This window comes from Microtus pennsylvanicus, chromosome 1 (assembly GCF_037038515.1).
Source record: "Microtus pennsylvanicus isolate mMicPen1 chromosome 1, mMicPen1.hap1, whole genome shotgun sequence".
Taxonomy (NCBI): Eukaryota; Metazoa; Chordata; class Mammalia; order Rodentia; family Cricetidae; genus Microtus; species Microtus pennsylvanicus.
This window is the reverse complement of record NC_134579.1, coordinates 124077979-124086963: the sequence shown is the minus strand read 5'-3', so window position 1 is coordinate 124086963 and position 8985 is coordinate 124077979.

The window sequence follows — 8985 nt, the reverse complement described above, 5'->3', positions numbered from 1 at the left end:
CTCCAATTTCTTCCCACCCCACCCAGCCTCACTGCCTCAGGGCTCCCAAGATACAATCTTACTAAAGCTGGAGCCCCACCTCTGCCAGAACCCCACCTACCTTTGAGACGCCTCCATTAATTCCACATAGAGAAAACAGCCTGCGTGGGGCCTCTGGCACCAGACTACATCCTGGTTTCTTAACCTGCTCATCCCAGTCAGGCCATTCTAAAGCCATAGGTGATTCAAGAAAGCTGATCTTTAAGATAGGACTCGATGTCCTGAGACAGGTCTCCACAGGGGTTTGTGAGGTCTCAAACGTCCATCCCTCCTTCCCTCCACCCACCCGCCCATCCACCTACTCATCCATCCAACTCATTTGAAAGTGTTTGCTCTCCAGCCTACTCTTGTCTTCCCACAGGTCTTGAGGGTGAATGCCATCAAGGGGGTGCCATGGGCCGTGTGTGGTCTGTTGAACAGTTGGGCCAAGACTGGAAAACTGAGGGTCACACGATCCATCTAAAGGACACTATCACGTTGTTCACCCACCCACCAGCTGTTGTCCTTGGGCTGTTCGTTTTTCACATCCCACAAAACAAATCTAACGCCTAGTTTTTTGGTTTAAAAAAAAATCACTTTTCACATATTGGCTACTTAACAATTAATTACTTACAGCACATAAAAATATTTTCTGCCATTTCTTTCTCCCCACCTTCCTTCTTTTCTCTCTTTTTCTTTCCCTTTCTTATTTGTTTGTTTCGAGACAGGGATTCTCTGTAATAGAGAAACCTTGACTATCGTGGAATTCACTTTGTTCAGGCTCGTCTCAAACTCACAGAAATCTCCCCATCTCTGCCTCCTGAGGGCTGGGATTAAAGGTGTGGTTTATTTTTATTTTTTATTCTTCTTGAGACAGGTATTACTGTTTAGCCAAGGCTAGTCTAACATCAACTATGTAGCCCATATTGACTTCAAACTCCAGGCAAATCTTGCCTCAACCTCTCAAGTGCCAGACAGTTAAAAAACAATACAAAACAAAACAAAAACCCTACAATCTTAAATTCTCAACAATGTTGCAAGTCACATGCAAATAACTTGTCACTAAAATTATCTTAAAATACTTCAATGCTCATGTTCTCCAGACAAAGGCATTCCACGAGCCATGGCCACCCACAAGCAGAGAACTAATGCCATTCAGCAGTCTCACTCTGTCTTTAGTATCTAGGGCCCCAGTCCAGGGTCACGTGTTTCATATAGCGTCATTGTGTTCCCATCAGTCCAGAACATACCTTGGTCTTTCCAGACTCCCATGACTGACACCTTTGAAGAGGGTTCATCTGATGTCTCCCATTGGATCACAGGTTCCATCCTACAATAGAGCAGCAGTGTGCTGAGTCCTCTCGTTTCACCCCACAGATGACAATTACACTTGTAATTTCAGTGGTCCTCTAGAGAAGTTGTTGGGCTTTGTTTGGTTTGGTTTGGTTCTGTCTTTCAAGACAGGGTTTCTCTGTGTAGCCCTGACTGTCCGGAACTCCTCTGTAGACTAGGCTGGCCTTGAACTCAGAGAGATTCACTTGCCTCTGCCTCCTGAGTACTGAAATCAAAGGCGTGTGCCACTACTGCCCGGCTTGTTTTATTTTTATTTTTTAAGCAGGGTCCCATATGTAGATCAGACTGACCTCAGACCCACAGAGAGCTCCTGTTTATGCCTTCTGAGTGCTGAGATTAGGTGTGCACCACCATAGTGGGCTCAGATCTTAATCTCAACATCTGAGAAAGGCAAGGCCCCTTCTGCTTTGCTCCGCTATAATGTGTTTCCTTTCCTTTCTAAAAAGCAACAAATACCCATACTTCATGCTTTGTGCTCATTGCTACAGAAATCTTAGTTACTGCCATGACATAACTGTCCCTCTGTGTCTGCTCAACATGTCCCCACCTTGTCGTAAGTACTTCCTCACTCTGCACAAAATATTTCAGCCCTTCCTGATCCTGAAGTCAGCCATCTCTCCAGGGGGCCCTGGTTCCCTTAGGTGGTGTGTCATATTCAGAAGCCAAGATTGGATGTGCTGGTGGCTGCTGAGGCAACACTGTCCCTGGATTCTCTCAGGAGTTTTGGACATACAGAGGCATCTGAAGCTGCAGCCTCCGTGGGATGTCTTTCTGAATGGAAGCCAAGGGCCCTGGCTCTGGCAGATCTAGCCCCAGTGAAAGTCCAAGGGGCCTCTTCTTGCTTCTGCCCTTCCCAAAGGTGCACCTAGCCCCTTCCCCAGTGTTCTCATTGGTTGTATCGGTCTGTTGATTTGAGCAAATTCCTTTGTTGCTACAGTCCCAAACCCGAGATGCCTCTCATGCCTGCAGTTCCAAGAAGAGACCCCTTTCCTTCCCACAGACCCCAGTTTTCATGCCGAGCCACCTCCACCCATGCAGACACCTTCTTATTCCATTTAGTCTCTGAGACCCTGTTTTTGAGCAGCAGGTACCCTCTCCTTCTCCACAACCCTTGTTCAAGAATAACAGGGGGCCAGGTGGTGTGTCACACAGTTTCAATCCCAGCACTCAAGAGGCAGAGGCAGGCAGATCTCTGTGAGTTCTAGACCAGCCTGATCTACAGAGAGAGTTCCAGGGCAGTCAGGGCTACATAGTGAGACCCTGTCTCAAAAAAAGAAGGAAGGAAGGAAAGAGGCTGAGTGAAAAGGAAGGAAAAGGAGAAGAAGAGCCACCTGACCACTAGGCAAGCTGGCTTTAGCGAGAGCCATTAGTTCCCGGTGTTACCACACCAGCTCACTATATGTAGTAGAGCAGACACTGAGAACTTGAACAACTGTGAGCTCTCTTCACTCCATCAAAGAGACAGGGGATTCAAGTTTTCAAACTCCCTTATCTGGGTGTGGTGGTGCACACCTTAAATCCCAGCACTGGTGAGGCAGAGGCAGGAGAATCTCTGTGAGTCCGAGGACAGCCTGGTTACAAAGCAAGTTCCAGGACAGCTAGGGCTGTTACAAAGAGAAACCTTGTCTCAAAAACCAAAACCAAAACCAAACAAAAAAACCAAAAGCAAGCCTCCCAGGGAGGCCCCTCATCATTTTGGACTGCTGGGCCACACCAGGCTTGCAGCACTTGGTGAGATCAGCTGGACTGGTGGCGGTAATTTGGGGGCCAGGTACTGACTCAGAGGGCGTTCACCTGAAGTTTCTTCATTTTCCTGAACCAACCCCACCCTCTGTTAACAGCACCTTCCCACACTGAATCATCCAACCCTGCCCTACCCCAGTGGCATCTAAGTCCATAGCCATTGTGACATTTCATCAGAGAAACAGCCTCAAGTGCAGGATTGCTACAGTGATGATGGCGGTGGTGCCGGCAATGGTCATGATGATCATCATGGTGATGATGACACCTAGCATGTACAAACGCTTGCTGTACACACAACCCAACACCACATTTACTGCACGCTGGCTGTGTGGTCTTGGAGGAGACACTCTGTGTTTCTACACTGACTGTAACAAATGTCTTGGTGACTCAAAACTGAATTTAGTTAGCCAAAGTTCTGGCTGTCAGACATCCAAGATCAACAACAACACAGGGCCAAAATCGAGGTGTGCTAGCCCATGATCCTTTAGAAGGCTCAGAAGAATCCCATCCTCCCCCTACCAGCTTCTGCGGGAGCCAAATGTCCCATGGCTTGAGTCTGCCCTGTTCCAGTCTCTGCCTCCATCTGCACGGTCCCCTCTGGTGTGTGTGCATGAAGTCATCCTTCCTGCTCTCTTACAAGGACATTTGTGATGGTGCACTCGTCAGCTCTGTCACCCCAACAGAATACCTCTGACAATTACTCTATACAGAGAAAGAGTGGGGGGCTGGAGAGACGACTCAGTGGTTAAGAGCACGGTTGCTCTTGCAGAGGACCCAGACTCAATTTCCAACCCACTTGGCAGTTCACAACCATCTGTGACTCCAGTTCCAGGGGATCTGATGCCCCCCTTCTGGTTTCCACAGGCACCAGGCAGAACCTGATACAATATAGATGTGCAGGATAAACACTCATACACATAAAATAAAAATAAATCTGAAAAGGAAATATGTTTCTTTTAGCCCATGGTTTTGGATGCCTTCTCTACAAATTCAAATTTCTGAATTTCAGGCCAGCCTGCTCTACAGAGCAAGTTCCAGGATAGCCAAGGCTACACAGAGAAACTTTGTCTTGAAAAAAACAAGCAACAACAAAAAATTAATCATTCTTTTTATTACACTTATTTATCTGTAGAGAGTTTGGTTCATGCATGGACGCATGTGTGGGAGGTCAGAGGACAGTTGGTAGTCCTCACGTCTCATCCTCCATCATGTGAGTCCTCATGAGGATACAGGGTTTCTCTGTAGCTTTGGAGCCTGTCCTGGAACTCGCTCTTGTAGACCAGGCTGGCCTCAAACTCACAGAGATCTGCCTGCCTCTGCCTCCTGAGTGCTGGAATTAAAGGTGTGCACAACCGCCTGCCAGCTGTGACCCCTAGTTTTAATTGTAAACTTGACAAGCTCTAGAGTCAATAGGAAGTGTTTGGCCTGTGGGCGTGTCTGTGGGGCATTGTCTTGATTTCATTCACTGACCCGGGAAGACGCGCCCACCATGGGCAGCACCATTCCTTGGTTCTGGGTCTGGAACTGCATACGAGTGGGAAAGGGAAGCTGAGCCATGAGCTTGTATTCATCTCTCTGCTCTTGGCTGTGGATGTTAGGTGAGCAGTTGTTCTAAGTTTCTGTCACCTTTGATGTCTCTGCTGTGATGGGGTGTGACCTGGAATTGCGAGCTAAAACAGTTCCTTCTCCCCTAAGTTGCTTATTTGTCTGGATTTTTTTTCACAGGAGCAGAAATAAAACTCCGAACCCAGGCAGGAATTGCAAGGCAGAACAAATAGCTCACTGAATGGCTAGGAAGGAAAAGAGAAAGAGAAAAAAGGGTCTAGAGATCCTTTTCAATGGCTCTCCCAGTGACCAGAAGGCCAGCCCTAGGCTCCCCTTAGGGGCCACACCTTAAAAGTTCTGTCAGTTATCAACAGGGCCTTGGGCTGTAGACCCAAATTTCTAGATCTGAGCCATCAGTTCTAGACCAGGTTGGTCTGGAACGTGCAGTCCTCCTCCCTCAGCCTTCTGAGTGCTGTAAGCATAGACGTATGTCACCATGCCTGACTCCACACCTGTACCACATGGGCCTATGGGGACGGTCCATATCCAAACTATAGAAGCTGGCCTATCTAGATACTCCAGACAATCTCCTGCCTCAAGACCCCGAAGGACCTTGTGCTGCTTAATGTCAGCTTGATGGGATTAGAATCACCGTGGAGACAAAGCTCTGGGCTGTCTGGGAGGGTGTTTCTCCATAGGGCTAACTGACCCTCCCAGACTGTGGTCATTCCCCGTTCTGGAGTCCCAGGCTGAATATGGAGAAGCCGAGCTGAGCACAGGATTCATCTCTCTGCCCGTGGGGGCACTGTGGCCTCTAAGCCCCCTGCCATAAATTCCCTGCTCTAAGGGGCTGCACCCAAACCTTCCTGAAGTTACCTCTGTCAGTATCCTGTCATCTTAGTGGGAAAGCAAGGCAGATCTATTTAGTCATGAGGCAGCGTTTAGAGGCCTCAAGGGTTAGGAGATGACCGTCGGTCCTCCACACTTCTCTTCCGGAAGTCTCACCTGTCACACGAGGAGTCACAGTCGTGGCCTCAGCACAGGGCTGATGTGAGGTTTCATGGGTTCATGGGAATCTGGCCTCTGGCACACTGGCAGGAAGAGCTGCCATAAATGGCGGAATTTTTATAAATTGATTCCTTGAGTTGATTTCTGCCCAGACTGGCTACTGTAAGCGAACTGATCCTGGTGATTTTGCCTCTCCCATTGCCAGGTTTTCAGCAGGATTTAGTGTACCAAACGGGCTTTGTTGAGCCAACACCCTTTACTGTTCAGAGCCTCTGTGCCAACTACCTTTCTGTTCCACAGGGCTGTCTGCCACCTGTCTCTGGTGAGTGCCAAAGTGACATGAGCCAACAGGCCTGCTTGTTGCTATCCTCGGAAGCAAGGCGACACATGGCAGCCAAATATTTGAAAGATTTTTCAGCTTCTGAGGAAAATAGCATTTGGTCATTTAAACAGCAGAGTGGTTGTGCATGTGCGTGTGTGTGTGTGTGTGTGTGTGTGTGTGTGTGTACATGTGTGTTTTTTGAGCCAGCATCTCACTGTGTAGCCCTGTCTGTCCAGGAACTTGTTCTGTGGACCAGGATGGTCTCAAACTCACAGATCTACCTGATTCTGCCTCCCAAGTGCTGGGATTAAAGGTGTGAATTTTTTTTATTTGTTTGGGGTTTTTTTTGTTTTTTTAGACAGGGATTTTCTGTGTAGTGTTAGGAGCCTGTCCTGGTACTCACTCTGTAGACCAGGCTGGCCTCAAACTCATAGAGATCCGCCTCTCCCGAGTGCACCACCACTGCCTGGCAAGAGGTGCATTTTTAATTACTTATATATTATTTTTTTGTGTATGAGTGTTTTCCTGCATGTATGTCTGTGTGTCACGTGTGTGTGTGTGTGTTACTTGTCTGGTGTACCCCATGGCAGTCTCACCAGGGTCATACACACAATTATGGGGTATCCTTCTGGTGGACACTTAAGATCCAAGTGCCCTCCCGGTAGTCTTCATCACTTTGAAGAGAAACTTGTGAACAATAGCAGATGCCCTGTGACTCTCATCTGACCTGTGTCCTGTTTGTTCCGACCAAGAGACTCTGTCACTCAGCTCGACTTTGGAGGGGCACAAGCCGGCCAGGTGGGGGCAGGGAGACTCGGAAGGAAACAGAAGCGGCTCTCATTAGGACCCCAGAAGTCAGGCATAGTGGCACACATCTGTAATCCAGCACGTGGGAGTCAGAGACCGAGGATAGTCACAAGTTTAAGGTTACCCCAAGGTGAAAATTAAAAAAAAAAAAAAGACCCTGGCCTGGAAAGATGGTTCCACAGTTAAGAGCACTGACTGCTCTTCCAGAGGTCCTGAGTTCGATTCCCAACAACCGCATGGTGGTTCACAACCATCTATAGTGGGATCTGATACCCAATTCTGGAATAAAGGCATACATGCAGATAGAGCACTCATAGGCATAAAATAAATAAATAAAATCTTTAGAAAAAAACAGAGAGAAGTGGAGGGAGTGTGACTCCAGGACAATGCAAATGCCATTCTGCATGCCCAGCCAGTGAGTGGAGCAAGTGACTGAGAGACAGGGATGGAAGAGAGTGACCTGCACGTTGGCGACCCTCCCGCAGCTAGGGTGGCACTAGGCCTGGTGTCTCAGAGGATTTCTAAGTGGTGCTGTAGAACAAGCAGATGTGAGTCTCAAGGGGTCATGTTGTGACTGAGAGGTAGCCATCATGGCTTATCTGTGCGGTTCAGGAGGGACACGGTCAGTGTGGGGAGCTGATTAGGCTGGGACTCCGTGCTCACTGGAAGAGACCAGGCGACTGCCTAAGGCAGATAGCTGTTGGCCCACCTTGAAGATCTGGGGAAGGTAGATAGCTGGGACCTACCTCAAGGCGACAGAATCCTGATCCTGGTATGGGGATGTTGTGGAATATTATTTTAACTGGGCAAAGATGTGTTACATTTGCTTATGCCGCAGAATATTGCTTTAACTGTGTAAAGGTGGGTTGCATTTATGTTGCATTTGTGTAACGATGTAAGGATGTGTTTAATTACGTAAAGATGTGTTGCATCTCCTTCACCTTGCCTGCATAAGGTACCTGATTGGTCTAATAGAAATATGAATGGCCAATAGCTAGGCAAGAGAAAGAATAGGCAGGACTGGCAGGCAGAGAGAATAAATAGGAGGAAAAAACAAGAGAAGGGAAGAAAGTGGAGAACAAGAAGAAAGGAAGGGACAGGCCCAGGGCCAACCAGGCAGTCACCAGTCAGTGGACATGAGAAGCAGGGAAAGCAAGATATGCAGAGGGAAAGAAAAAGCAAAAAAGCCCCGAGGCAAAAGGTAGATAAAAAGAAACAGGTTTATTTAAGTTAAAAAAGCTAGCCAGAATGAGCCTAAGCTAGGTGGAGCATTCAGAACTAATAATAAGCTAAGCCTCTGTGTCATGATTTGGGAGCTGGTTGGTGACCAAAAGGGAAAGCCTGGTACGTGGGAAAGTCCGCTCACACTTGCAGCGATGCCAAGGCTACTACAAACGAGCTCTTGCACAGCTCCCAGAAGGTGGAATGGTGTCAGTCAAGAGCTTTGTGAGCGAGCGTGAGGCCACGGTGCCGTAAGCAGCCTTGGAGAGGCTTGAAATGTGCATGCATAGATGTGTTTGACTGCCCTGTCATTGCATCAAGTAATGCTCTTCTAGAAAAAGCCTGTCCACGACACTGCATCCTGGTGACTGAAAATGACTTAAGCGGGAAACGTGTTTTTTAATCACATAAAAAAGGTTATCAAAGCTGGGCATCACTCGTACTCGCCATCCCAGAAGGCTGAGACAGGAGGATTGCCATGAGTTTAAGACCTGAATGGACTACACATTGAGTTCCAGGCCATTCTGAACTACGGTGAGACCTTATTTCAAAACAAATAATGGGCTGGGTGGAGATGGACCAGTAGGTAAAGTGTTTACTGTACGATCATGAGACCCAAGTTCAGATCCCCAGGGCCTACAGAAAAGCTGGGTGTGGTGGCATACATCTGTAACCCCAACAGATGGACCTGGAGGCTCTCCAACCAGACAGTCTTTCAAAGACTCCAGGTTCAGCGAGCCCTCTTATCTCAGACAACATAAAGTAGATAGTGAAAGATACATACATACGTGTCTTCTGTTCCCCATAAATACATGCATGGGAGAGAGTACCTGCATATACAAGTGCACACACATGTATATATCACACCTACCTATGATGCACAAAGCACCACACATATATCACGCACATGTATTTCATACACACACAGATAGATGCAAACATCACACATACAGATGCATATACTACAC